General features: G+C 44.9%; 41 non-coding genes across 41 annotated transcripts; all 41 read left to right on the forward strand.

The window, feature by feature from the left end:
* Window positions 1-227: 227 nt before the first annotated feature.
* Window positions 228-342, forward strand: LOC144393853 (U5 spliceosomal RNA). The gene has a single exon (XR_013456693.1). It is a non-coding gene; the product is annotated as a U5 spliceosomal RNA (small nuclear RNA).
* A 602-nt stretch (window positions 343-944) lies between these two features.
* LOC144393552 (U2 spliceosomal RNA) lies at window positions 945-1135 on the forward strand. The gene has a single exon (XR_013456393.1). It is a non-coding gene; the product is annotated as a U2 spliceosomal RNA (small nuclear RNA).
* Window positions 1136-1411: 276 nt separating this feature from the next.
* LOC144393472 (U1 spliceosomal RNA) lies at window positions 1412-1575 on the forward strand. Its single transcript, XR_013456312.1, has one exon. It is a non-coding gene; the product is annotated as a U1 spliceosomal RNA (small nuclear RNA).
* Window positions 1576-2012: 437 nt separating this feature from the next.
* Window positions 2013-2203, forward strand: LOC144393738 (U2 spliceosomal RNA). The gene has a single exon (XR_013456579.1). It is a non-coding gene; the product is annotated as a U2 spliceosomal RNA (small nuclear RNA).
* A 276-nt stretch (window positions 2204-2479) lies between these two features.
* LOC144393473 (U1 spliceosomal RNA) lies at window positions 2480-2643 on the forward strand. The gene has a single exon (XR_013456313.1). It is a non-coding gene; the product is annotated as a U1 spliceosomal RNA (small nuclear RNA).
* A 442-nt stretch (window positions 2644-3085) lies between these two features.
* On the forward strand, window positions 3086-3200 carry LOC144393855 (U5 spliceosomal RNA). Its single transcript, XR_013456694.1, has one exon. It is a non-coding gene; the product is annotated as a U5 spliceosomal RNA (small nuclear RNA).
* A 602-nt stretch (window positions 3201-3802) lies between these two features.
* LOC144393691 (U2 spliceosomal RNA) lies at window positions 3803-3993 on the forward strand. The gene has a single exon (XR_013456531.1). It is a non-coding gene; the product is annotated as a U2 spliceosomal RNA (small nuclear RNA).
* Window positions 3994-4269: 276 nt separating this feature from the next.
* On the forward strand, window positions 4270-4433 carry LOC144393474 (U1 spliceosomal RNA). The gene has a single exon (XR_013456315.1). It is a non-coding gene; the product is annotated as a U1 spliceosomal RNA (small nuclear RNA).
* Window positions 4434-4870: 437 nt separating this feature from the next.
* Window positions 4871-5061, forward strand: LOC144393739 (U2 spliceosomal RNA). The gene has a single exon (XR_013456580.1). It is a non-coding gene; the product is annotated as a U2 spliceosomal RNA (small nuclear RNA).
* A 276-nt stretch (window positions 5062-5337) lies between these two features.
* On the forward strand, window positions 5338-5501 carry LOC144393475 (U1 spliceosomal RNA). The gene has a single exon (XR_013456316.1). It is a non-coding gene; the product is annotated as a U1 spliceosomal RNA (small nuclear RNA).
* Window positions 5502-5943: 442 nt separating this feature from the next.
* LOC144393856 (U5 spliceosomal RNA) lies at window positions 5944-6058 on the forward strand. The gene has a single exon (XR_013456695.1). It is a non-coding gene; the product is annotated as a U5 spliceosomal RNA (small nuclear RNA).
* A 602-nt stretch (window positions 6059-6660) lies between these two features.
* LOC144393692 (U2 spliceosomal RNA) lies at window positions 6661-6851 on the forward strand. Its single transcript, XR_013456532.1, has one exon. It is a non-coding gene; the product is annotated as a U2 spliceosomal RNA (small nuclear RNA).
* A 276-nt stretch (window positions 6852-7127) lies between these two features.
* On the forward strand, window positions 7128-7291 carry LOC144393476 (U1 spliceosomal RNA). The gene has a single exon (XR_013456317.1). It is a non-coding gene; the product is annotated as a U1 spliceosomal RNA (small nuclear RNA).
* A 442-nt stretch (window positions 7292-7733) lies between these two features.
* On the forward strand, window positions 7734-7848 carry LOC144393857 (U5 spliceosomal RNA). The gene has a single exon (XR_013456696.1). It is a non-coding gene; the product is annotated as a U5 spliceosomal RNA (small nuclear RNA).
* A 602-nt stretch (window positions 7849-8450) lies between these two features.
* On the forward strand, window positions 8451-8641 carry LOC144393554 (U2 spliceosomal RNA). Its single transcript, XR_013456395.1, has one exon. It is a non-coding gene; the product is annotated as a U2 spliceosomal RNA (small nuclear RNA).
* Window positions 8642-8917: 276 nt separating this feature from the next.
* On the forward strand, window positions 8918-9081 carry LOC144393477 (U1 spliceosomal RNA). The gene has a single exon (XR_013456318.1). It is a non-coding gene; the product is annotated as a U1 spliceosomal RNA (small nuclear RNA).
* Window positions 9082-9621: 540 nt separating this feature from the next.
* Window positions 9622-9812, forward strand: LOC144393693 (U2 spliceosomal RNA). Its single transcript, XR_013456533.1, has one exon. It is a non-coding gene; the product is annotated as a U2 spliceosomal RNA (small nuclear RNA).
* A 276-nt stretch (window positions 9813-10088) lies between these two features.
* On the forward strand, window positions 10089-10252 carry LOC144393478 (U1 spliceosomal RNA). Its single transcript, XR_013456319.1, has one exon. It is a non-coding gene; the product is annotated as a U1 spliceosomal RNA (small nuclear RNA).
* A 442-nt stretch (window positions 10253-10694) lies between these two features.
* Window positions 10695-10809, forward strand: LOC144393859 (U5 spliceosomal RNA). The gene has a single exon (XR_013456699.1). It is a non-coding gene; the product is annotated as a U5 spliceosomal RNA (small nuclear RNA).
* A 602-nt stretch (window positions 10810-11411) lies between these two features.
* Window positions 11412-11602, forward strand: LOC144393694 (U2 spliceosomal RNA). The gene has a single exon (XR_013456535.1). It is a non-coding gene; the product is annotated as a U2 spliceosomal RNA (small nuclear RNA).
* A 276-nt stretch (window positions 11603-11878) lies between these two features.
* LOC144393481 (U1 spliceosomal RNA) lies at window positions 11879-12042 on the forward strand. Its single transcript, XR_013456321.1, has one exon. It is a non-coding gene; the product is annotated as a U1 spliceosomal RNA (small nuclear RNA).
* A 442-nt stretch (window positions 12043-12484) lies between these two features.
* Window positions 12485-12599, forward strand: LOC144393860 (U5 spliceosomal RNA). Its single transcript, XR_013456700.1, has one exon. It is a non-coding gene; the product is annotated as a U5 spliceosomal RNA (small nuclear RNA).
* Window positions 12600-13201: 602 nt separating this feature from the next.
* LOC144393555 (U2 spliceosomal RNA) lies at window positions 13202-13392 on the forward strand. Its single transcript, XR_013456396.1, has one exon. It is a non-coding gene; the product is annotated as a U2 spliceosomal RNA (small nuclear RNA).
* A 276-nt stretch (window positions 13393-13668) lies between these two features.
* LOC144393482 (U1 spliceosomal RNA) lies at window positions 13669-13832 on the forward strand. Its single transcript, XR_013456322.1, has one exon. It is a non-coding gene; the product is annotated as a U1 spliceosomal RNA (small nuclear RNA).
* Window positions 13833-14372: 540 nt separating this feature from the next.
* On the forward strand, window positions 14373-14563 carry LOC144393695 (U2 spliceosomal RNA). The gene has a single exon (XR_013456536.1). It is a non-coding gene; the product is annotated as a U2 spliceosomal RNA (small nuclear RNA).
* A 276-nt stretch (window positions 14564-14839) lies between these two features.
* On the forward strand, window positions 14840-15003 carry LOC144393483 (U1 spliceosomal RNA). Its single transcript, XR_013456323.1, has one exon. It is a non-coding gene; the product is annotated as a U1 spliceosomal RNA (small nuclear RNA).
* Window positions 15004-15445: 442 nt separating this feature from the next.
* Window positions 15446-15560, forward strand: LOC144393861 (U5 spliceosomal RNA). Its single transcript, XR_013456701.1, has one exon. It is a non-coding gene; the product is annotated as a U5 spliceosomal RNA (small nuclear RNA).
* A 602-nt stretch (window positions 15561-16162) lies between these two features.
* On the forward strand, window positions 16163-16353 carry LOC144393556 (U2 spliceosomal RNA). The gene has a single exon (XR_013456397.1). It is a non-coding gene; the product is annotated as a U2 spliceosomal RNA (small nuclear RNA).
* A 276-nt stretch (window positions 16354-16629) lies between these two features.
* LOC144393484 (U1 spliceosomal RNA) lies at window positions 16630-16793 on the forward strand. The gene has a single exon (XR_013456324.1). It is a non-coding gene; the product is annotated as a U1 spliceosomal RNA (small nuclear RNA).
* A 437-nt stretch (window positions 16794-17230) lies between these two features.
* LOC144393696 (U2 spliceosomal RNA) lies at window positions 17231-17421 on the forward strand. Its single transcript, XR_013456537.1, has one exon. It is a non-coding gene; the product is annotated as a U2 spliceosomal RNA (small nuclear RNA).
* A 276-nt stretch (window positions 17422-17697) lies between these two features.
* On the forward strand, window positions 17698-17861 carry LOC144393485 (U1 spliceosomal RNA). The gene has a single exon (XR_013456326.1). It is a non-coding gene; the product is annotated as a U1 spliceosomal RNA (small nuclear RNA).
* A 442-nt stretch (window positions 17862-18303) lies between these two features.
* On the forward strand, window positions 18304-18418 carry LOC144393862 (U5 spliceosomal RNA). The gene has a single exon (XR_013456702.1). It is a non-coding gene; the product is annotated as a U5 spliceosomal RNA (small nuclear RNA).
* A 602-nt stretch (window positions 18419-19020) lies between these two features.
* Window positions 19021-19211, forward strand: LOC144393697 (U2 spliceosomal RNA). Its single transcript, XR_013456538.1, has one exon. It is a non-coding gene; the product is annotated as a U2 spliceosomal RNA (small nuclear RNA).
* A 276-nt stretch (window positions 19212-19487) lies between these two features.
* LOC144393486 (U1 spliceosomal RNA) lies at window positions 19488-19651 on the forward strand. Its single transcript, XR_013456327.1, has one exon. It is a non-coding gene; the product is annotated as a U1 spliceosomal RNA (small nuclear RNA).
* A 437-nt stretch (window positions 19652-20088) lies between these two features.
* Window positions 20089-20279, forward strand: LOC144393698 (U2 spliceosomal RNA). Its single transcript, XR_013456539.1, has one exon. It is a non-coding gene; the product is annotated as a U2 spliceosomal RNA (small nuclear RNA).
* Window positions 20280-20527: 248 nt separating this feature from the next.
* Window positions 20528-20691, forward strand: LOC144393487 (U1 spliceosomal RNA). Its single transcript, XR_013456328.1, has one exon. It is a non-coding gene; the product is annotated as a U1 spliceosomal RNA (small nuclear RNA).
* Window positions 20692-21133: 442 nt separating this feature from the next.
* Window positions 21134-21248, forward strand: LOC144393863 (U5 spliceosomal RNA). The gene has a single exon (XR_013456703.1). It is a non-coding gene; the product is annotated as a U5 spliceosomal RNA (small nuclear RNA).
* Window positions 21249-21850: 602 nt separating this feature from the next.
* Window positions 21851-22041, forward strand: LOC144393730 (U2 spliceosomal RNA). The gene has a single exon (XR_013456571.1). It is a non-coding gene; the product is annotated as a U2 spliceosomal RNA (small nuclear RNA).
* Window positions 22042-22317: 276 nt separating this feature from the next.
* On the forward strand, window positions 22318-22481 carry LOC144393488 (U1 spliceosomal RNA). Its single transcript, XR_013456329.1, has one exon. It is a non-coding gene; the product is annotated as a U1 spliceosomal RNA (small nuclear RNA).
* Window positions 22482-22918: 437 nt separating this feature from the next.
* Window positions 22919-23109, forward strand: LOC144393701 (U2 spliceosomal RNA). The gene has a single exon (XR_013456541.1). It is a non-coding gene; the product is annotated as a U2 spliceosomal RNA (small nuclear RNA).
* Window positions 23110-23385: 276 nt separating this feature from the next.
* On the forward strand, window positions 23386-23549 carry LOC144393489 (U1 spliceosomal RNA). The gene has a single exon (XR_013456330.1). It is a non-coding gene; the product is annotated as a U1 spliceosomal RNA (small nuclear RNA).
* The last annotated feature ends 88 nt before the right edge of the window (window positions 23550-23637 follow it).

Here is a 23637-nt window from a genome sequence, read left to right on the forward strand (position 1 = left end):
GTGGAGCACGTCTCAAATCAGCAAATCACTGTCTGAATCCAAAGTGAAATCAAGCACATTTCAGCAGGACTTTACACTTTTGCTTGTAAACAAATCAATGAGTTTTTGATGGCTGGTGCTGGGGAATGGGTTTGGCATTGGACAACCGCAGCTCAACCAGTCCCAACCACAAGAGGGATCACTGTTGCGACTGGGATATAAGGCTGCCTGCCACCTGATTCCGCAACTGACTTTGGTTTCTCTTCAATACGCATAAGTCTTTCGCCTTTTACTAAAGACTTCCGTGGAGAGGAACAACAATGAGTTGACCATATTTTTGGCAGGCTCTGCCAATTGGCTGAGCCTCATGTACTTGTGTGAAAAGAAAAGTAGTTGGACAGAGGCTCCTGACAATGGAGCACAAACAAAGTTGTGTTTACTTATCACTGGAGTCACTAGTGCAGCAAGTCTCAAATCACTGTCTGAATCCAAAGTGAAATCAACCAGATTTCAGCAGGATTTTACAGGGATTAATGGTCACTTTACTGGAGTCTCCGGTGGAGCACGTCTCAAATCAGCAAATCACTGTCTGAATTCATTGTGAAATCAACAAGATTTTCAGCAGGAATCATCACTGGAGTCACTAGTGGAGCCTTGCAGCAAGTCTCAAATCTCTGTCTGAATCCATTGTGAAATCAACAAGATTTTCAGCAGGACTTTACAGTGATTAATCATCACTGGAGTCTCTAGTGTCTGAAACAACAGTGAAATCAACCAGATTTCAGCAGGAGTTTACACTTTTGCTTGTAAACAAATCAATGATTTTAGCTTTTTTGAGGACGGGGGCAGCGTGGGGAGTGGGTTGTTAAGTAGCAAGCGACTGCTACGCCCAGTTGAAAGAACCGCACCGCGACAATTGAGATATGTGCTGGTACGTTGGGTCTGCAAACAAACAGTTTGGTGTTATCGCTTCTCGGCCTTTTGGCTAAGATCAAGTGTAGTATCTGTTCTTATCAGTTTAATATCTGATATGTCCTCGATACGAGGACTACATATTAAGCCGATTTTTAGCTCTGGGAGATGAAAAAGGGGCTTGCTCCGTTCACTCCAAGCATCGGCCCGGTATTGCAGCACCTCCGGGAACGGTGCACCCTTTAAATTGTGGAAAATAAAAGAAAGGGTACCCTGAATCAGTGGTGTGGTGTTGGAAATGATTTCTGCTTTGAGTAAAACAAGTCTCACCTCCACATAGTTTTTAAGACTGAGGCTTTTGGCAAGTGACTTATGCTTACTCATCAATAGTGCCTTTGTTTTGCAAGTCTCAAATCACTGATTTTAACTTCACCGATCTGTGAGGACGGTGCCATCTGCGAACCGTCACCACAAATGCTGTGACTGGGAATACCGTCCCTGCCTCTGTCACCACCAACTCATACTTACCTGGCAGGGGAGATACCATGATCAAGAAGGTGGTTCACCCAGGGCGAGGCTCAGTCATTGCACTGCGACTGTGCTGACCACTGCGAATTCCCCAAATGTGGGAATCTCGACTGCATAATTTGTGGTAGTGGGGGACTGCGTTCGCGCTCTCCCCTGATATTGAAGTCAAAGAAAAACCAGGTGTCCCGTTTAATCATCACTGTCTGAATCCATTGTGAAATCAACAAGATTTTCAGCAGGACTTTACAGTGATTAATCATCACTGGAGTCACTAGTGGAGCCTTGCAGCAAGTCTCAAATCTCTGTCTGAATCCATTGTGAAATCAACAAGATTTTCAGCAGGACTTTACAGTGATTAATCATCACTGGAGTCTCTAGTGTCTGAAACAACAGTGAAATCAACCAGATTTCAGCAGGAGTTTACACTTTTGCTTGTAAACAAATCAATGATTTTAGCTTTTTTGAGGACGGGGGCAGCGTGGGGAGTGGGTTGTTAAGTAGCAAGCGACTGCTACGCCCAGTTGAAAGAACCGCACCGCGACAATTGAGATATGTGCTGGTACGTTGGGTCTGCAAACAAACAGTTTGGTGTTATCGCTTCTCGGCCTTTTGGCTAAGATCAAGTGTAGTATCTGTTCTTATCAGTTTAATATCTGATATGTGCTCTATACGAGGACTACATATTAAGCCGATTTTTAGCTCTGGGAGATGAAAAAGGGGCTTGCTCCGTTCACTCCAAGCATCGGCCCGGTATTGCAGCACCTCCGGGAACGGTGCACCCTTTAAATTGTGGAAAATAAAAGAAAGGGTAACCTGAATCAGTGGTGTGGTGTTGGAAATGATTTCTGCTTTGAGTAAAACAAGTCTCACCTCCACATAGTTTTTAAGACTGAGGCTTTTGGCAAGTGACTTATGCTTACTCATCAATAGTGCCTTTGTTTTGCAAGTCTCAAATCACTGATTTTAACTTCACCGATCTGTGAGGACGGTGCCATCTGCGAACCGTCACCACAAATGCTGTGACTGGGAATACCGTCCCTGCCTCTGTCACCACCAACTCATACTTACCTGGCAGGGGAGATACCATGATCAAGAAGGTGGTTCACCCAGGGCGAGGCTCAGTCATTGCACTGCGACTGTGCTGACCACTGCGAATTCCCCAAATGTGGGAATCTCGACTGCATAATTTGTGGTAGTGGGGGACTGCGTTCGCGCTCTCCCCTGATATTGAAGTCAAAGAAAAACCAGGTGTCCCGTTTAATCATCACTGTCTGAATCCCTAGTGAAATCAACCACATTTCAGCAGGATTTTACACGGATTAATCACCACTGCACTGGAGTCTCCGGTGGAGGGAGTCTACAATCAGCAAATCACTGTCTGAATCCAAAGTGAAATCAACCAGATTTCAGCATTAATCATCACTGCGCTGGAGTCTCCAGTGGAGCACGTCTCAAATCAGCAAATCACTGTCTGAATCCAAAGTGAAATCAAGCACATTTCAGCAGGACTTTACACTTTTGCTTGTAAACAAATCAATGAGTTTTTGATGGCTGGTGCTGGGGAATGGGTTTGGCATTGGACAACCGCAGCTCAACCAGTCCCAACCACAAGAGGGATCACTGTTGCGACTGGGATATAAGGCTGCCTGCCACCTGATTCCGCAACTGACTTTGGTTTCTCTTCAATACGCATAAGTCTTTCGCCTTTTACTAAAGACTTCCGTGGAGAGGAACAACAATGAGTTGACCATATTTTTGGCAGGCTCTGCCAATTGGCTGAGCCTCATGTACTTGTGTGAAAAGAAAAGTAGTTGGACAGAGGCTCCTGACAATGGAGCACAAACAAAGTTGTGTTTACTTATCACTGGAGTCACTAGTGCAGCAAGTCTCAAATCACTGTCTGAATCCAAAGTGAAATCAACCAGATTTCAGCAGGATTTTACAGGGATTAATGGTCACTTTACTGGAGTCTCCGGTGGAGCACGTCTCAAATCAGCAAATCACTGTCTGAATTCATTGTGAAATCAACAAGATTTTCAGCAGGAATCATCACTGGAGTCACTAGTGGAGCCTTGCAGCAAGTCTCAAATCTCTGTCTGAATCCATTGTGAAATCAACAAGATTTTCAGCAGGACTTTACAGTGATTAATCATCACTGGAGTCTCTAGTGTCTGAAACAACAGTGAAATCAACCAGATTTCAGCAGGAGTTTACACTTTTGCTTGTAAACAAATCAATGATTTTAGCTTTTTTGAGGACGGGGGCAGCGTGGGGAGTGGGTTGTTAAGTAGCAAGCGACTGCTACGCCCAGTTGAAAGAACCGCACCGCGACAATTGAGATATGTGCTGGTACGTTGGGTCTGCAAACAAACAGTTTGGTGTTATCGCTTCTCGGCCTTTTGGCTAAGATCAAGTGTAGTATCTGTTCTTATCAGTTTAATATCTGATATGTCCTCTATACGAGGACTACATATTAAGCCGATTTTTAGCTCTGGGAGATGAAAAAGGGGCTTGCTCCGTTCACTCCAAGCATCGGCCCGGTATTGCAGCACCTCCGGGAACGGTGCACCCTTTAAATTGTGGAAAATAAAAGAAAGGGTAACCTGAATCAGTGGTGTGGTGTTGGAAATGATTTCTGCTTTGAGTAAAACAAGTCTCACCTCCACATAGTTTTTAAGACTGAGGCTTTTGGCAAGTGACTTATGCTTACTCATCAATAGTGCCTTTGTTTTGCAAGTCTCAAATCACTGATTTTAACTTCACCGATCTGTGAGGACGGTGCCATCTGCGAACCGTCACCACAAATGCTGTGACTGGGAATACCGTCCCTGCCTCTGTCACCACCAACTCATACTTACCTGGCAGGGGAGATACCATGATCAAGAAGGTGGTTCACCCAGGGCGAGGCTCAGTCATTGCACTGCGACTGTGCTGACCACTGCGAATTCCCCAAATGTGGGAATCTCGACTGCATAATTTGTGGTAGTGGGGGACTGCGTTCGCGCTCTCCCCTGATATTGAAGTCAAAGAAAAACCAGGTGTCCCGTTTAATCATCACTGTCTGAATCCATTGTGAAATCAACAAGATTTTCAGCAGGACTTTACAGTGATTAATCATCACTGGAGTCACTAGTGGAGCCTTGCAGCAAGTCTCAAATCTCTGTCTGAATCCATTGTGAAATCAACAAGATTTTCAGCAGGACTTTACAGTGATTAATCATCACTGGAGTCTCTAGTGTCTGAAACAACAGTGAAATCAACCAGATTTCAGCAGGAGTTTACACTTTTGCTTGTAAACAAATCAATGATTTTAGCTTTTTTGAGGACGGGGGCAGCGTGGGGAGTGGGTTGTTAAGTAGCAAGCGACTGCTACGCCCAGTTGAAAGAACCGCACCGCGACAATTGAGATATGTGCTGGTACGTTGGGTCTGCAAACAAACAGTTTGGTGTTATCGCTTCTCGGCCTTTTGGCTAAGATCAAGTGTAGTATCTGTTCTTATCAGTTTAATATCTGATATGTGCTCTATACGAGGACTACATATTAAGCCGATTTTTAGCTCTGGGAGATGAAAAAGGGGCTTGCTCCGTTCACTCCAAGCATCGGCCCGGTATTGCAGCACCTCCGGGAACGGTGCACCCTTTAAATTGTGGAAAATAAAAGAAAGGGTAACCTGAATCAGTGGTGTGGTGTTGGAAATGATTTCTGCTTTGAGTAAAACAAGTCTCACCTCCACATAGTTTTTAAGACTGAGGCTTTTGGCAAGTGACTTATGCTTACTCATCAATAGTGCCTTTGTTTTGCAAGTCTCAAATCACTGATTTTAACTTCACCGATCTGTGAGGACGGTGCCATCTGCGAACCGTCACCACAAATGCTGTGACTGGGAATACCGTCCCTGCCTCTGTCACCACCAACTCATACTTACCTGGCAGGGGAGATACCATGATCAAGAAGGTGGTTCACCCAGGGCGAGGCTCAGTCATTGCACTGCGACTGTGCTGACCACTGCGAATTCCCCAAATGTGGGAATCTCGACTGCATAATTTGTGGTAGTGGGGGACTGCGTTCGCGCTCTCCCCTGATATTGAAGTCAAAGAAAAACCAGGTGTCCCGTTTAATCATCACTGTCTGAATCCCTAGTGAAATCAACCACATTTCAGCAGGATTTTACACGGATTAATCACCACTGCACTGGAGTCTCCGGTGGAGGGAGTCTACAATCAGCAAATCACTGTCTGAATCCAAAGTGAAATCAACCAGATTTCAGCATTAATCATCACTGCGCTGGAGTCTCCAGTGGAGCACGTCTCAAATCAGCAAATCACTGTCTGAATCCAAAGTGAAATCAAGCACATTTCAGCAGGACTTTACACTTTTGCTTGTAAACAAATCAATGAGTTTTTGATGGCTGGTGCTGGGGAATGGGTTTGGCATTGGACAACCGCAGCTCAACCAGTCCCAACCACAAGAGGGATCACTGTTGCGACTGGGATATAAGGCTGCCTGCCACCTGATTCCGCAACTGACTTTGGTTTCTCTTCAATACGCATAAGTCTTTCGCCTTTTACTAAAGACTTCCGTGGAGAGGAACAACAATGAGTTGACCATATTTTTGGCAGGCTCTGCCAATTGGCTGAGCCTCATGTACTTGTGTGAAAAGAAAAGTAGTTGGACAGAGGCTCCTGACAATGGAGCACAAACAAAGTTGTGTTTACTTATCACTGGAGTCACTAGTGCAGCAAGTCTCAAATCACTGTCTGAATCCAAAGTGAAATCAACCAGATTTCAGCAGGATTTTACAGGGATTAATGGTCACTTTACTGGAGTCTCCGGTGGAGCACGTCTCAAATCAGCAAATCACTGTCTGAATTCATTGTGAAATCAACAAGATTTTCAGCAGGAATCATCACTGGAGTCACTAGTGGAGCCTTGCAGCAAGTCTCAAATCTCTGTCTGAATCCATTGTGAAATCAACAAGATTTTCAGCAGGACTTTACAGTGATTAATCATCACTGGAGTCTCTAGTGTCTGAAACAACAGTGAAATCAACCAGATTTCAGCAGGAGTTTACACTTTTGCTTGTAAACAAATCAATGATTTTAGCTTTTTTGAGGACGGGGGCAGCGTGGGGAGTGGGTTGTTAAGTAGCAAGCGACTGCTACGCCCAGTTGAAAGAACCGCACCGCGACAATTGAGATATGTGCTGGTACGTTGGGTCTGCAAACAAACAGTTTGGTGTTATCGCTTCTCGGCCTTTTGGCTAAGATCAAGTGTAGTATCTGTTCTTATCAGTTTAATATCTGATATGTCCTCTATACGAGGACTACATATTAAGCCGATTTTTAGCTCTGGGAGATGAAAAAGGGGCTTGCTCCGTTCACTCCAAGCATCGGCCCGGTATTGCAGCACCTCCGGGAACGGTGCACCCTTTAAATTGTGGAAAATAAAAGAAAGGGTAACCTGAATCAGTGGTGTGGTGTTGGAAATGATTTCTGCTTTGAGTAAAACAAGTCTCACCTCCACATAGTTTTTAAGACTGAGGCTTTTGGCAAGTGACTTATGCTTACTCATCAATAGTGCCTTTGTTTTGCAAGTCTCAAATCACTGATTTTAACTTCACCGATCTGTGAGGACGGTGCCATCTGCGAACCGTCACCACAAATGCTGTGACTGGGAATACCGTCCCTGCCTCTGTCACCACCAACTCATACTTACCTGGCAGGGGAGATACCATGATCAAGAAGGTGGTTCACCCAGGGCGAGGCTCAGTCATTGCACTGCGACTGTGCTGACCACTGCGAATTCCCCAAATGTGGGAATCTCGACTGCATAATTTGTGGTAGTGGGGGACTGCGTTCGCGCTCTCCCCTGATATTGAAGTCAAAGAAAAACCAGGTGTCCCGTTTAATCATCACTGTCTGAATCCCTAGTGAAATCAACCACATTTCAGCAGGATTTTACACGGATTAATCACCACTGCACTGGAGTCTCCAGTGGAGGGAGTCTACAATCAGCAAATCACTGTCTGAATCCAAAGTGAAATCAACCAGATTTCAGCATTAATCATCACTGCGCTGGAGTCTCCAGTGGAGCACGTCTCAAATCAGCAAATCACTGTCTGAATCCAAAGTGAAATCAAGCACATTTCAGCAGGACTTTACACTTTTGCTTGTAAACAAATCAATGAGTTTTTGATGGCTGGTGCTGGGGAATGGGTTTGGCATTGGACAACCGCAGCTCAACCAGTCCCAACCACAAGAGGGATCACTGTTGCGACTGGGATATAAGGCTGCCTGCCACCTGATTCCGCAACTGACTTTGGTTTCTCTTCAATACGCATAAGTCTTTCGCCTTTTACTAAAGACTTCCGTGGAGAGGAACAACAATGAGTTGACCATATTTTTGGCAGGCTCTGCCAATTGGCTGAGCCTCATGTACTTGTGTGAAAAGAAAAGTAGTTGGACAGAGGCTCCTGACAATGGAGCACAAACAAAGTTGTGTTTACTTATCACTGGAGTCACTAGTGCAGCAAGTCTCAAATCACTGTCTGAATCCAAAGTGAAATCAACCAGATTTCAGCAGGATTTTACAGGGATTAATGGTCACTTTACTGGAGTCTCCGGTGGAGCACGTCTCAAATCAGCAAATCACTGTCTGAATTCATTGTGAAATCAACAAGATTTTCAGCAGGAATCATCACTGGAGTCACTAGTGGAGCCTTGCAGCAAGTCTCAAATCTCTGTCTGAATCCATTGTGAAATCAACAAGATTTTCAGCAGGACTTTACAGTGATTAATCATCACTGGAGTCTCTAGTGTCTGAAACAACAGTGAAATCAACCAGATTTCAGCAGGAGTTTACACTTTTGCTTGTAAACAAATCAATGATTTTAGCTTTTTTGAGGACGGGGGCAGCGTGGGGAGTGGGTTGTTAAGTAGCAAGCGACTGCTACGCCCAGTTGAAAGAACCGCACCGCGACAATTGAGATATGTGCTGGTACGTTGGGTCTGCAAACAAACAGTTTGGTGTTATCGCTTCTCGGCCTTTTGGCTAAGATCAAGTGTAGTATCTGTTCTTATCAGTTTAATATCTGATATGTCCTCTATAGGAGGACTACATATTAAGCCGATTTTTAGCTCTGGGAGATGAAAAAGGGGCTTGCTCCGTTCACTCCAAGCATCGGCCCGGTATTGCAGCACCTCCGGGAACGGTGCACCCTTTAAATTGTGGAAAATAAAAGAAAGGGTAACCTGAATCAGTGGTGTGGTGTTGGAAATGATTTCTGCTTTGAGTAAAACAAGTCTCACCTCCACATAGTTTTTAAGACTGAGGCTTTTGGCAAGTGACTTATGCTTACTCATCAATAGTGCCTTTGTTTTGCAAGTCTCAAATCACTGATTTTAACTTCACCGATCTGTGAGGACGGTGCCATCTGCGAACCGTCACCACAAATGCTGTGACTGGGAATACCGTCCCTGCCTCTGTCACCACCAACTCATACTTACCTGGCAGGGGAGATACCATGATCAAGAAGGTGGTTCACCCAGGGCGAGGCTCAGTCATTGCACTGCGACTGTGCTGACCACTGCGAATTCCCCAAATGTGGGAATCTCGACTGCATAATTTGTGGTAGTGGGGGACTGCGTTCGCGCTCTCCCCTGATATTGAAGTCAAAGAAAAACCAGGTGTCCCGTTTAATCATCACTGTCTGAATCCATTGTGAAATCAACAAGATTTTCAGCAGGACTTTACAGTGATTAATCATCACTGGAGTCACTAGTGGAGCCTTGCAGCAAGTCTCAAATCTCTGTCTGAATCCATTGTGAAATCAACAAGATTTTCAGCAGGACTTTACAGTGATTAATCATCACTGGAGTCACTAGTGGAGCCTTGCAGCAAGTCTCAAATCTCTGTCTGAATCCATTGTGAAATCAACAAGATTTTCAGCAGGACTTTACAGTGATTAATCATCACTGGAGTCTCTAGTGTCTGAAACAACAGTGAAATCAACCAGATTTCAGCAGGAGTTTACACTTTTGCTTGTAAACAAATCAATGATTTTAGCTTTTTTGAGGACGGGGGCAGCGTGGGGAGTGGGTTGTTAAGTAGCAAGCGACTGCTACGCCCAGTTGAAAGAACCGCACCGCGACAATTGAGATATGTGCTGGTACGTTGGGTCTGCAAACAAACAGTTTGGTGTTATCGCTTCTCGGCCTTTTGGCTAAGATCAAGTGTAGTATCTGTTCTTATCAGTTTAATATCTGATATGTCCTCTATACGAGGACTACATATTAAGCCGATTTTTAGCTCTGGGAGATGAAAAAGGGGCTTGCTCCGTTCACTCCAAGCATCGGCCCGGTATTGCAGCACCTCCGGGAACGGTGCACCCTTTAAATTGTGGAAAATAAAAGAAAGGGTAACCTGAATCAGTGGTGTGGTGTTGGAAATGATTTCTGCTTTGAGTAAAACAAGTCTCACCTCCACATAGTTTTTAAGACTGAGGCTTTTGGCAAGTGACTTATGCTTACTCATCAATAGTGCCTTTGTTTTGCAAGTCTCAAATCACTGATTTTAACTTCACCGATCTGTGAGGACGGTGCCATCTGCGAACCGTCACCACAAATGCTGTGACTGGGAATACCGTCCCTGCCTCTGTCACCACCAACTCATACTTACCTGGCAGGGGAGATACCATGATCAAGAAGGTGGTTCACCCAGGGCGAGGCTCAGTCATTGCACTGCGACTGTGCTGACCACTGCGAATTCCCCAAATGTGGGAATCTCGACTGCATAATTTGTGGTAGTGGGGGACTGCGTTCGCGCTCTCCCCTGATATTGAAGTCAAAGAAAAACCAGGTGTCCCGTTTAATCATCACTGTCTGAATCCCTAGTGAAATCAACCACATTTCAGCAGGATTTTACACGGATTAATCACCACTGCACTGGAGTCTCCAGTGGAGGGAGTCTACAATCAGCAAATCACTGTCTGAATCCAAAGTGAAATCAACCAGATTTCAGCATTAATCATCACTGCGCTGGAGTCTCCAGTGGAGCACGTCTCAAATCAGCAAATCACTGTCTGAATCCAAAGTGAAATCAAGCACATTTCAGCAGGACTTTACACTTTTGCTTGTAAACAAATCAATGAGTTTTTGATGGCTGGTGCTGGGGAATGGGTTTGGCATTGGACAACCGCAGCTCAACCAGTCCCAACCACAAGAGGGATCACTGTTGCGACTGGGATATAAGGCTGCCTGCCACCTGATTCCGCAACTGACTTTGGTTTCTCTTCAATACGCATAAGTCTTTCGCCTTTTACTAAAGACTTCCGTGGAGAGGAACAACAATGAGTTGACCATATTTTTGGCAGGCTCTGCCAATTGGCTGAGCCTCATGTACTTGTGTGAAAAGAAAAGTAGTTGGACAGAGGCTCCTGACAATGGAGCACAAACAAAGTTGTGTTTACTTATCACTGGAGTCACTAGTGCAGCAAGTCTCAAATCACTGTCTGAATCCAAAGTGAAATCAACCAGATTTCAGCAGGATTTTACAGGGATTAATGGTCACTTTACTGGAGTCTCCGGTGGAGCACGTCTCAAATCAGCAAATCACTGTCTGAATTCATTGTGAAATCAACAAGATTTTCAGCAGGAATCATCACTGGAGTCACTAGTGGAGCCTTGCAGCAAGTCTCAAATCTCTGTCTGAATCCATTGTGAAATCAACAAGATTTTCAGCAGGACTTTACAGTGATTAATCATCACTGGAGTCTCTAGTGTCTGAAACAACAGTGAAATCAACCAGATTTCAGCAGGAGTTTACACTTTTGCTTGTAAACAAATCAATGATTTTAGCTTTTTTGAGGACGGGGGCAGCGTGGGGAGTGGGTTGTTAAGTAGCAAGCGACTGCTACGCCCAGTTGAAAGAACCGCACCGCGACAATTGAGATATGTGCTGGTATGTTGGGTCTGCAAACAAACAGTTTGGTGTTATCGCTTCTCGGCCTTTTGGCTAAGATCAAGTGTAGTATCTGTTCTTATCAGTTTAATATCTGATATGTCCTCTATACGAGGACTACATATTAAGCCGATTTTTAGCTCTGGGAGATGAAAAAGGGGCTTGCTCCGTTCACTCCAAGCATCGGCCCGGTATTGCAGCACCTCCGGGAACGGTGCACCCTTTAAATTGTGGAAAATAAAAGAAAGGGTAACCTGAATCAGTGGTGTGGTGTTGGAAATGATTTCTGCTTTGAGTAAAACAAGTCTCACCTCCACATAGTTTTTAAGACTGAGGCTTTTGGCAAGTGACTTATGCTTACTCATCAATAGTGCCTTTGTTTTGCAAGTCTCAAATCACTGATTTTAACTTCACCGATCTGTGAGGACGGTGCCATCTGCGAACCGTCACCACAAATGCTGTGACTGGGAATACCGTCCCTGCCTCTGTCACCACCAACTCATACTTACCTGGCAGGGGAGATACCATGATCAAGAAGGTGGTTCACCCAGGGCGAGGCTCAGTCATTGCACTGCGACTGTGCTGACCACTGCGAATTCCCCAAATGTGGGAATCTCGACTGCATAATTTGTGGTAGTGGGGGACTGCGTTCGCGCTCTCCCCTGATATTGAAGTCAAAGAAAAACCAGGTGTCCCGTTTAATCATCACTGTCTGAATCCCTAGTGAAATCAACCACATTTCAGCAGGATTTTACACGGATTAATCACCACTGCACTGGAGTCTCCAGTGGAGGGAGTCTACAATCAGCAAATCACTGTCTGAATCCAAAGTGAAATCAACCAGATTTCAGCATTAATCATCACTGCGCTGGAGTCTCCAGTGGAGCACGTCTCAAATCAGCAAATCACTGTCTGAATCCAAAGTGAAATCAAGCACATTTCAGCAGGACTTTACACTTTTGCTTGTAAACAAATCAATGAGTTTTTGATGGCTGGTGCTGGGGAATGGGTTTGGCATTGGACAACCGCAGCTCAACCAGTCCCAACCACAAGAGGGATCACTGTTGCGACTGGGATATAAGGCTGCCTGCCACCTGATTCCGCAACTGACTTTGGTTTCTCTTCAATACGCATAAGTCTTTCGCCTTTTACTAAAGACTTCCGTGGAGAGGAACAACAATGAGTTGACCATATTTTTGGCAGGCTCTGCCAATTGGCTGAGCCTCATGTACTTGTGTGAAAAGAAAAGTAGTTGGACAGAGGCTCCTGACAATGGAGCACAAACAAAGTTGTGTTTACTTATCACTGGAGTCACTAGTGCAGCAAGTCTCAAATCACTGTCTGAATCCAAAGTGAAATCAACCAGATTTCAGCAGGATTTTACAGGGATTAATGGTCACTTTACTGGAGTCTCCGGTGGAGCACGTCTCAAATCAGCAAATCACTGTCTGAATTCATTGTGAAATCAACAAGATTTTCAGCAGGAATCATCACTGGAGTCACTAGTGGAGCCTTGCAGCAAGTCTCAAATCTCTGTCTGAATCCATTGTGAAATCAACAAGATTTTCAGCAGGACTTTACAGTGATTAATCATCACTGGAGTCTCTAGTGTCTGAAACAACAGTGAAATCAACCAGATTTCAGCAGGAGTTTACACTTTTGCTTGTAAACAAATCAATGATTTTAGCTTTTTTGAGGACGGGGGCAGCGTGGGGAGTGGGTTGTTAAGTAGCAAGCGACTGCTACGCCCAGTTGAAAGAACCGCACCGCGACAATTGAGATATGTGCTGGTACGTTGGGTCTGCAAACAAACAGTTTGGTGTTATCGCTTCTCGGCCTTTTGGCTAAGATCAAGTGTAGTATCTGTTCTTATCAGTTTAATATCTGATATGTCCTCTATAGGAGGACTACATATTAAGCCGATTTTTAGCTCTGGGAGATGAAAAAGGGGCTTGCTCCGTTCACTCCAAGCATCGGCCCGGTATTGCAGCACCTCCGGGAACGGTGCACCCTTTAAATTGTGGAAAATAAAAGAAAGGGTAACCTGAATCAGTGGTGTGGTGTTGGAAATGATTTCTGCTTTGAGTAAAACAAGTCTCACCTCCACATAGTTTTTAAGACTGAGGCTTTTGGCAAGTGACTTATGCTTACTCATCAATAGTGCCTTTGTTTTGCAAGTCTCAAATCACTGATTTTAACTTCACCGATCTGTGAGGACGGTGCCATCTGCGAACCGTCACCACAAATGCTGTGACTGGGAATACCGTCCCTGCCTCTGTCACCACCAACTCATACTTACCTGGCAGGGGAGATACCATGATCAAGAAGGTGGTTCACCCAGGGCGAGGCTCAGTCATTGCACTGCGACTGTGCTGACCACTGCGAATTCCCCAAATGTGGGAATCTCGACTGCATAATTTGTGGTAGTGGGGGACTGCGTTCGCGCTCTCCCCTGATATTGAAGTCAAAGAAAAACCAGGTGTCCCGTTTAATCATCACTGTCTGAATCCATTGTGAAATCAACAAGATTTTCAGCAGGACTTTACAGTGATTAATCATCACTGGAGTCACTAGTGGAGCCTTGCAGCAAGTCTCAAATCTCTGTCTGAATCCATTGTGAAATCAACAAGATTTTCAGCAGGACTTTACAGTGATTAATCATCACTGGAGTCACTAGTGGAGCCTTGCAGCAAGTCTCAAATCTCTGTCTGAATCCATTGTGAAATCAACAAGATTTTCAGCAGGACTTTACAGTGATTAATCATCACTGGAGTCTCTAGTGTCTGAAACAACAGTGAAATCAACCAGATTTCAGCAGGAGTTTACACTTTTGCTTGTAAACAAATCAATGATTTTAGCTTTTTTGAGGACGGGGGCAGCGTGGGGAGTGGGTTGTTAAGTAGCAAGCGACTGCTACGCCCAGTTGAAAGAACCGCACCGCGACAATTGAGATATGTGCTGGTACGTTGGGTCTGCAAACAAACAGTTTGGTGTTATCGCTTCTCGGCCTTTTGGCTAAGATCAAGTGTAGTATCTGTTCTTATCAGTTTAATATCTGATATGTCCTCTATACGAGGACTACATATTAAGCCGATTTTTAGCTCTGGGAGATGAAAAAGGGGCTTGCTCCGTTCACTCCAAGCATCGGCCCGGTATTGCAGCACCTCCGGGAACGGTGCACCCTTTAAATTGTGGAAAATAAAAGAAAGGGTAACCTGAATCAGTGGTGTGGTGTTGGAAATGATTTCTGCTTTGAGTAAAACAAGTCTCACCTCCACATAGTTTTTAAGACTGAGGCTTTTGGCAAGTGACTTATGCTTACTCATCAATAGTGCCTTTGTTTTGCAAGTCTCAAATCACTGATTTTAACTTCACCGATCTGTGAGGACGGTGCCATCTGCGAACCGTCACCACAAATGCTGTGACTGGGAATACCGTCCCTGCCTCTGTCACCACCAACTCATACTTACCTGGCAGGGGAGATACCATGATCAAGAAGGTGGTTCACCCAGGGCGAGGCTCAGTCATTGCACTGCGACTGTGCTGACCACTGCGAATTCCCCAAATGTGGGAATCTCGACTGCATAATTTGTGGTAGTGGGGGACTGCGTTCGCGCTCTCCCCTGATATTGAAGTCAAAGAAAAACCAGGTGTCCCGTTTAATCATCACTGTCTGAATCCCTAGTGAAATCAACCACATTTCAGCAGGATTTTACACGGATTAATCACCACTGCACTGGAGTCTCCGGTGGAGGGAGTCTACAATCAGCAAATCACTGTCTGAATCCAAAGTGAAATCAACCAGATTTCAGCATTAATCATCACTGCGCTGGAGTCTCCAGTGGAGCACGTCTCAAATCAGCAAATCACTGTCTGAATCCAAAGTGAAATCAAGCACATTTCAGCAGGACTTTACACTTTTGCTTGTAAACAAATCAATGAGTTTTTGATGGCTGGTGCTGGGGAATGGGTTTGGCATTGGACAACCGCAGCTCAACCAGTCCCAACCACAAGAGGGATCACTGTTGCGACTGGGATATAAGGCTGCCTGCCACCTGATTCCGCAACTGACTTTGGTTTCTCTTCAATACGCATAAGTCTTTCGCCTTTTACTAAAGACTTCCGTGGAGAGGAACAACAATGAGTTGACCATATTTTTGGCAGGCTCTGCCAATTGGCTGAGCCTCATGTACTTGTGTGAAAAGAAAAGTAGTTGGACAGAGGCTCCTGACAATGGAGCACAAACAAAGTTGTGTTTACTTATCACTGGAGTCACTAGTGCAGCAAGTCTCAAATCACTGTCTGAATCCAAAGTGAAATCAACCAGATTTCAGCAGGATTTTACAGGGATTAATGGTCACTTTACTGGAGTCTCCGGTGGAGCACGTCTCAAATCAGCAAATCACTGTCTGAATTCATTGTGAAATCAACAAGATTTTCAGCAGGAATCATCACTGGAGTCACTAGTGGAGCCTTGCAGCAAGTCTCAAATCTCTGTCTGAATCCATTGTGAAATCAACAAGATTTTCAGCAGGACTTTACAGTGATTAATCATCACTGGAGTCTCTAGTGTCTGAAACAACAGTGAAATCAACCAGATTTCAGCAGGAGTTTACACTTTTGCTTGTAAACAAATCAATGATTTTAGCTTTTTTGAGGACGGGGGCAGCGTGGGGAGTGGGTTGTTAAGTAGCAAGCGACTGCTACGCCCAGTTGAAAGAACCGCACCGCGACAATTGAGATATGTGCTGGTACGTTGGGTCTGCAAACAAACAGTTTGGTGTTATCGCTTCTCGGCCTTTTGGCTAAGATCAAGTGTAGTATCTGTTCTTATCAGTTTAATATCTGATATGTCCTCTATAGGAGGACTACATATTAAGCCGATTTTTAGCTCTGGGAGATGAAAAAGGGGCTTGCTCCGTTCACTCCAAGCATCGGCCCGGTATTGCAGCACCTCCGGGAACGGTGCACCCTTTAAATTGTGGAAAATAAAAGAAAGGGTAACCTGAATCAGTGGTGTGGTGTTGGAAATGATTTCTGCTTTGAGTAAAACAAGTCTCACCTCCACATAGTTTTTAAGACTGAGGCTTTTGGCAAGTGACTTATGCTTACTCATCAATAGTGCCTTTGTTTTGCAAGTCTCAAATCACTGATTTTAACTTCACCGATCTGTGAGGACGGTGCCATCTGCGAACCGTCACCACAAATGCTGTGACTGGGAATACCGTCCCTGCCTCTGTCACCACCAACTCATACTTACCTGGCAGGGGAGATACCATGATCAAGAAGGTGGTTCACCCAGGGCGAGGCTCAGTCATTGCACTGCGACTGTGCTGACCACTGCGAATTCCCCAAATGTGGGAATCTCGACTGCATAATTTGTGGTAGTGGGGGACTGCGTTCGCGCTCTCCCCTGATATTGAAGTCAAAGAAAAACCAGGTGTCCCGTTTAATCATCACTGTCTGAATCCATTGTGAAATCAACAAGATTTTCAGCAGGACTTTACAGTGATTAATCATCACTGGAGTCACTAGTGGAGCCTTGCAGCAAGTCTCAAATCTCTGTCTGAATCCATTGTGAAATCAACAAGATTTTCAGCAGGACTTTACAGTGATTAATCATCACTGGAGTCTCTAGTGTCTGAAACAACAGTGAAATCAACCAGATTTCAGCAGGAGTTTACACTTTTGCTTGTAAACAAATCAATGATTTTAGCTTTTTTGAGGACGGGGGCAGCGTGGGGAGTGGGTTGTTAAGTAGCAAGCGACTGCTACGCCCAGTTGAAAGAACCGCACCGCGACAATTGAGATATGTGCTGGTACGTTGGGTCTGCAAACAAACAGTTTGGTGTTATCGCTTCTCGGCCTTTTGGCTAAGATCAAGTGTAGTATCTGTTCTTATCAGTTTAATATCTGATATGTCCTCTATACGAGGACTACATATTAAGCCGATTTTTAGCTCTGGGAGATGAAAAAGGGGCTTGCTCCGTTCACTCCAAGCATCGGCCCGGTATTGCAGCACCTCCGGGAACGGTGCACCCTTTAAATTGTGGAAAATAAAAGAAAGGGTAACCTGAATCAGTGGTGTGGTGTTGGAAATGATTTCTGCTTTGAGTAAAACAAGTCTCACCTCCACATAGTTTTTAAGACTGAGGCTTTTGGCAAGTGACTTATGCTTACTCATCAATAGTGCCTTTGTTTTGCAAGTCTCAAATCACTGATTTTAACTTCACCGATCTGTGAGGACGGTGCCATCTGCGAACCGTCACCACAAATGCTGTGACTGGGAATACCGTCCCTGCCTCTGTCACCACCAACTCATACTTACCTGGCAGGGGAGATACCATGATCAAGAAGGTGGTTCACCCAGGGCGAGGCTCAGTCATTGCACTGCGACTGTGCTGACCACTGCGAATTCCCCAAATGTGGGAATCTCGACTGCATAATTTGTGGTAGTGGGGGACTGCGTTCGCGCTCTCCCCTGATATTGAAGTCAAAGAAAAACCAGGTGTCCCGTTTAATCATCACTGTCTGAATCCCTAGTGAAATCAACCACATTTCAGCAGGATTTTACACGGATTAATCACCACTGCACTGGAGTCTCCGGTGGAGGGAGTCTACAATCAGCAAATCACTGTCTGAATCCAAAGTGAAATCAACCAGATTTCAGCATTAATCATCACTGCGCTGGAGTCTCCAGTGGAGCACGTCTCAAATCAGCAAATCACTGTCTGAATCCAAAGTGAAATCAAGCACATTTCAGCAGGACTTTACACTTTTGCTTGTAAACAAATCAATGAGTTTTTGATGGCTGGTGCTGGGGAATGGGTTTGGCATTGGACAACCGCAGCTCAACCAGTCCCAACCACAAGAGGGATCACTGTTGCGACTGGGATATAAGGCTGCCTGCCACCTGATTCCGCAACTGACTTTGGTTTCTCTTCAATACGCATAAGTCTTTCGCCTTTTACTAAAGACTTCCGTGGAGAGGAACAACAATGAGTTGACCATATTTTTGGCAGGCTCTGCCAATTGGCTGAGCCTCATGTACTTGTGTGAAAAGAAAAGTAGTTGGACAGAGGCTCCTGACAATGGAGCACAAACAAAGTTGTGTTTACTTATCACTGGAGTCACTAGTGCAGCAAGTCTCAAATCACTGTCTGAATCCAAAGTGAAATCAACCAGATTTCAGCAGGATTTTACAGGGATTAATGGTCACTTTACTGGAGTCTCCGGTGGAGCACGTCTCAAATCAGCAAATCACTGTCTGAATTCATTGTGAAATCAACAAGATTTTCAGCAGGAATCATCACTGGAGTCACTAGTGGAGCCTTGCAGCAAGTCTCAAATCTCTGTCTGAATCCATTGTGAAATCAACAAGATTTTCAGCAGGACTTTACAGTGATTAATCATCACTGGAGTCTCTAGTGTCTGAAACAACAGTGAAATCAACCAGATTTCAGCAGGAGTTTACACTTTTGCTTGTAAACAAATCAATGATTTTAGCTTTTTTGAGGACGGGGGCAGCGTGGGGAGTGGGTTGTTAAGTAGCAAGCGACTGCTACGCCCAGTTGAAAGAACCGCACCGCGACAATTGAGATATGTGCTGGTACGTTGGGTCTGCAAACAAACAGTTTGGTGTTATCGCTTCTCGGCCTTTTGGCTAAGATCAAGTGTAGTATCTGTTCTTATCAGTTTAATATCTGATATGTCCTCTATACGAGGACTACATATTAAGCCGATTTTTAGCTCTGGGAGATGAAAAAGGGGCTTGCTCCGTTCACTCCAAGCATCGGCCCGGTATTGCAGCACCTCCGGGAACGGTGCACCCTTTAAATTGTGGAAAATAAAAGAAAGGGTAACCTGAATCAGTGGTGTGGTGTTGGAAATGATTTCTGCTTTGAGTAAAACAAGTCTCACCTCCACATAGTTTTTAAGACTGAGGCTTTTGGCAAGTGACTTATGCTTACTCATCAATAGTGCCTTTGTTTTGCAAGTCTCAAATCACTGATTTTAACTTCACCGATCTGTGAGGACGGTGCCATCTGCGAACCGTCACCACAAATGCTGTGACTGGGAATACCGTCCCTGCCTCTGTCACCACCAACTCATACTTACCTGGCAGGGGAGATACCATGATCAAGAAGGTGGTTCACCCAGGGCGAGGCTCAGTCATTGCACTGCGACTGTGCTGACCACTGCGAATTCCCCAAATGTGGGAATCTCGACTGCATAATTTGTGGTAGTGGGGGACTGCGTTCGCGCTCTCCCCTGATATTGAAGTCAAAGAAAAACCAGGTGTCCCGTTTAATCATCACTGTCTGAATCCATTGTGAAATCAACAAGATTTTCAGCAGGACTTTACAGTGATTAATCATCACTGGAGTCACTAGTGGAGCCTTGCAGCAAGTCTCAAATCTCTGTCTGAATCCATTGTGAAATCAACAAGATTTTCAGCAGGACTTTACAGTGATTAATCATCACTGGAGTCTCTAGTGTCTGAAACAACAGTGAAATCAACCAGATTTCAGCAGGAGTTTACACTTTTGCTTGTAAACAAATCAATGATTTTAGCTTTTTTGAGGACGGGGGCAGCGTGGGGAGTGGGTTGTTAAGTAGCAAGCGACTGCTACGCCCAGTTGAAAGAACCGCACCGCGACAATTGAGATATGTGCTGGTACGTTGGGTCTGCAAACAAACAGTTTGGTGTTATCGCTTCTCGGCCTTTTGGCTAAGATCAAGTGTAGTATCTGTTCTTATCAGTTTAATATCTGATATGTCCTCTATACGAGGACTACATATTAAGCCGATTTTTAGCTCTGGGAGATGAAAAAGGGGCTTGCTCCGTTCACTCCAAGCATCGGCCCGGTATTGCAGCACCTCCGGGAACGGTGCACCCTTTAAATTGTGGAAAATAAAAGAAAGGGTAACCTGAATCAGTGGTGTGGTGTTGGAAATGATTTCTGCTTTGAGTAAAACAAGTCTCACCTCCACATAGTTTTTAAGACTGAGGCTTTTGGCAAGTGACTTATGCTTACTCCAAATCACTGATTTTAACTTCACCGATCTGTGAGGACGGTGCCATCTGCGAACCGTCACCACAAATGCTGTGACTGGGAATACCGTCCCTGCCTCTGTCACCACCAACTCATACTTACCTGGCAGGGGAGATACCATGATCAAGAAGGTGGTTCACCCAGGGCGAGGCTCAGTCATTGCACTGCGACTGTGCTGACCACTGCGAATTCCCCAAATGTGGGAATCTCGACTGCATAATTTGTGGTAGTGGGGGACTGCGTTCGCGCTCTCCCCTGATATTGAAGTCAAAGAAAAACCAGGTGTCCCGTTTAATCATCACTGTCTGAATCCCTAGTGAAATCAACCACATTTCAGCAGGATTTTACACGGATTAATCACCACTGCACTGGAGTCTCCAGTGGAGGGAGTCTACAATCAGCAAATCACTGTCTGAATCCAAAGTGAAATCAACCAGATTTCAGCATTAATCATCACTGCGCTGGAGTCTCCAGTGGAGCACGTCTCAAATCAGCAAATCACTGTCTGAATCCAAAGTGAAATCAAGCACATTTCAGCAGGACTTTACACTTTTGCTTGTAAACAAATCAATGAGTTTTTGATGGCTGGTGCTGGGGAATGGGTTTGGCATTGGACAACCGCAGCTCAACCAGTCCCAACCACAAGAGGGATCACTGTTGCGACTGGGATATAAGGCTGCCTGCCACCTGATTCCGCAACTGACTTTGGTTTCTCTTCAATACGCATAAGTCTTTCGCCTTTTACTAAAGACTTCCGTGGAGAGGAACAACAATGAGTTGACCATATTTTTGGCAGGCTCTGCCAATTGGCTGAGCCTCATGTACTTGTGTGAAAAGAAAAGTAGTTGGACAGAGGCTCCTGACAATGGAGCACAAACAAAGTTGTGTTTACTTATCACTGGAGTCACTAGTGCAGCAAGTCTCAAATCACTGTCTGAATCCAAAGTGAAATCAACCAGATTTCAGCAGGATTTTACAGGGATTAATGGTCACTTTACTGGAGTCTCCGGTGGAGCACGTCTCAAATCAGCAAATCACTGTCTGAATTCATTGTGAAATCAACAAGATTTTCAGCAGGAATCATCACTGGAGTCACTAGTGGAGCCTTGCAGCAAGTCTCAAATCTCTGTCTGAATCCATTGTGAAATCAACAAGATTTTCAGCAGGACTTTACAGTGATTAATCATCACTGGAGTCTCTAGTGTCTGAAACAACAGTGAAATCAACCAGATTTCAGCAGGAGTTTACACTTTTGCTTGTAAACAAATCAATGATTTTAGCTTTTTTGAGGACGGGGGCAGCGTGGGGAGTGGGTTGTTAAGTAGCAAGCGACTGCTACGCCCAGTTGAAAGAACCGCACCGCGACAATTGAGATATGTGCTGGTACGTTGGGTCTGCAAACAAACAGTTTGGTGTTATCGCTTCTCGGCCTTTTGGCTAAGATCAAGTGTAGTATCTGTTCTTATCAGTTTAATATCTGATATGTCCTCTATAGGAGGACTACATATTAAGCCGATTTTTAGCTCTGGGAGATGAAAAAGGGGCTTGCTCTGTTCACTCCAAGCATCGGCCCGGTATTGCAGCACCTCCGGGAACGGTGCACCCTTTAAATTGTGGAAAATAAAAGAAAGGGTAACCTGAATCAGTGGTGTGGTGTTGGAAATGATTTCTGCTTTGAGTAAAACAAGTCTCACCTCCACATAGTTTTTAAGACTGAGGCTTTTGGCAAGTGACTTATGCTTACTCATCAATAGTGCCTTTGTTTTGCAAGTCTCAAATCACTGATTTTAACTTCACCGATCTGTGAGGACGGTGCCATCTGCGAACCGTCACCACAAATGCTGTGACTGGGAATACCGTCCCTGCCTCTGTCACCACCAACTCATACTTACCTGGCAGGGGAGATACCATGATCAAGAAGGTGGTTCACCCAGGGCGAGGCTCAGTCATTGCACTGCGACTGTGCTGACCACTGCGAATTCCCCAAATGTGGGAATCTCGACTGCATAATTTGTGGTAGTGGGGGACTGCGTTCGCGCTCTCCCCTGATATTGAAGTCAAAGAAAAACCAGGTGTCCCGTTTAATCATCACTGTCTGAATCCATTGTGAAATCAACAAGATTTTCAGCAGGACTTTACAGTGATTAATCATCACTGGAGTCACTAGTGGAGCCTTGCAGCAAGTCTCAAATCTCTGTCTGAATCCATTGTGAAATCAACAAGATTTTCAGCAGGACTTTACAGTGATTAATCATCACTGGAGTCTCTAGTGTCTGAAACAACAGTGAAATCAACCAGATTTCAGCAGGAGTTTACACTTTTGCTTGTAAACAAATCAATGATTTTAGCTTTTTTGAGGACGGGGGCAGCGTGGGGAGTGGGTTGTTAAGTAGCAAGCGACTGCTACGCCCAGTTGAAAGAACCGCACCGCGACAATTGAGATATGTGCTGGTACGTTGGGTCTGCAAACAAACAGTTTGGTGTTATCGCTTCTCGGCCTTTTGGCTAAGATCAAGTGTAGTATCTGTTCTTATCAGTTTAATATCTGATATGTCCTCTATACGAGGACTACATATTAAGCCGATTTTTAGCTCTGGGAGATGAAAAAGGGGCTTGCTCCGTTCACTCCAAGCATCGGCCCGGTATTGCAGCACCTCCGGGAACGGTGCACCCTTTAAATTGTGGAAAATAAAAGAAAGGGTAACCTGAATCAGTGGTGTGGTGTTGGAAATGATTTCTGCTTTGAGTAAAACAAGTCTCACCTCCACATAGTTTTTAAGACTGAGGCTTTTGGCAAGTGACTTATGCTTACTCATCAATAGTGCCTTTGTTTTGCAAGTCTCAAATCACTGATTTTAACTTCACCGATCTGTGAGGACGGTGCCATCTGCGAACCGTCACCACAAATGCTGTGACTGGGAATACCGTCCCTGCCTCTGTCACCACCAACTCATACTTACCTGGCAGGGGAGATACCATGATCAAGAAGGTGGTTCACCCAGGGCGAGGCTCAGTCATTGCACTGCGACTGTGCTGACCACTGCGAATTCCCCAAATGTGGGAATCTCGACTGCATAATTTGTGGTAGTGGGGGACTGCGTTCGCGCTCTCCCCTGATATTGAAGTCAAAGAAAAACCAGGTGTCCCGTTTAATCATCACTGTCTGAATCCCTAGTGAAATCAACCACATTTCAGCAGGATTTT

This window comes from Gasterosteus aculeatus, unplaced genomic scaffold, assembly GCF_964276395.1.
Source record: "Gasterosteus aculeatus unplaced genomic scaffold, fGasAcu3.hap1.1 HAP1_SCAFFOLD_29, whole genome shotgun sequence".
Taxonomy (NCBI): domain Eukaryota; kingdom Metazoa; phylum Chordata; class Actinopteri; order Perciformes; family Gasterosteidae; genus Gasterosteus; species Gasterosteus aculeatus.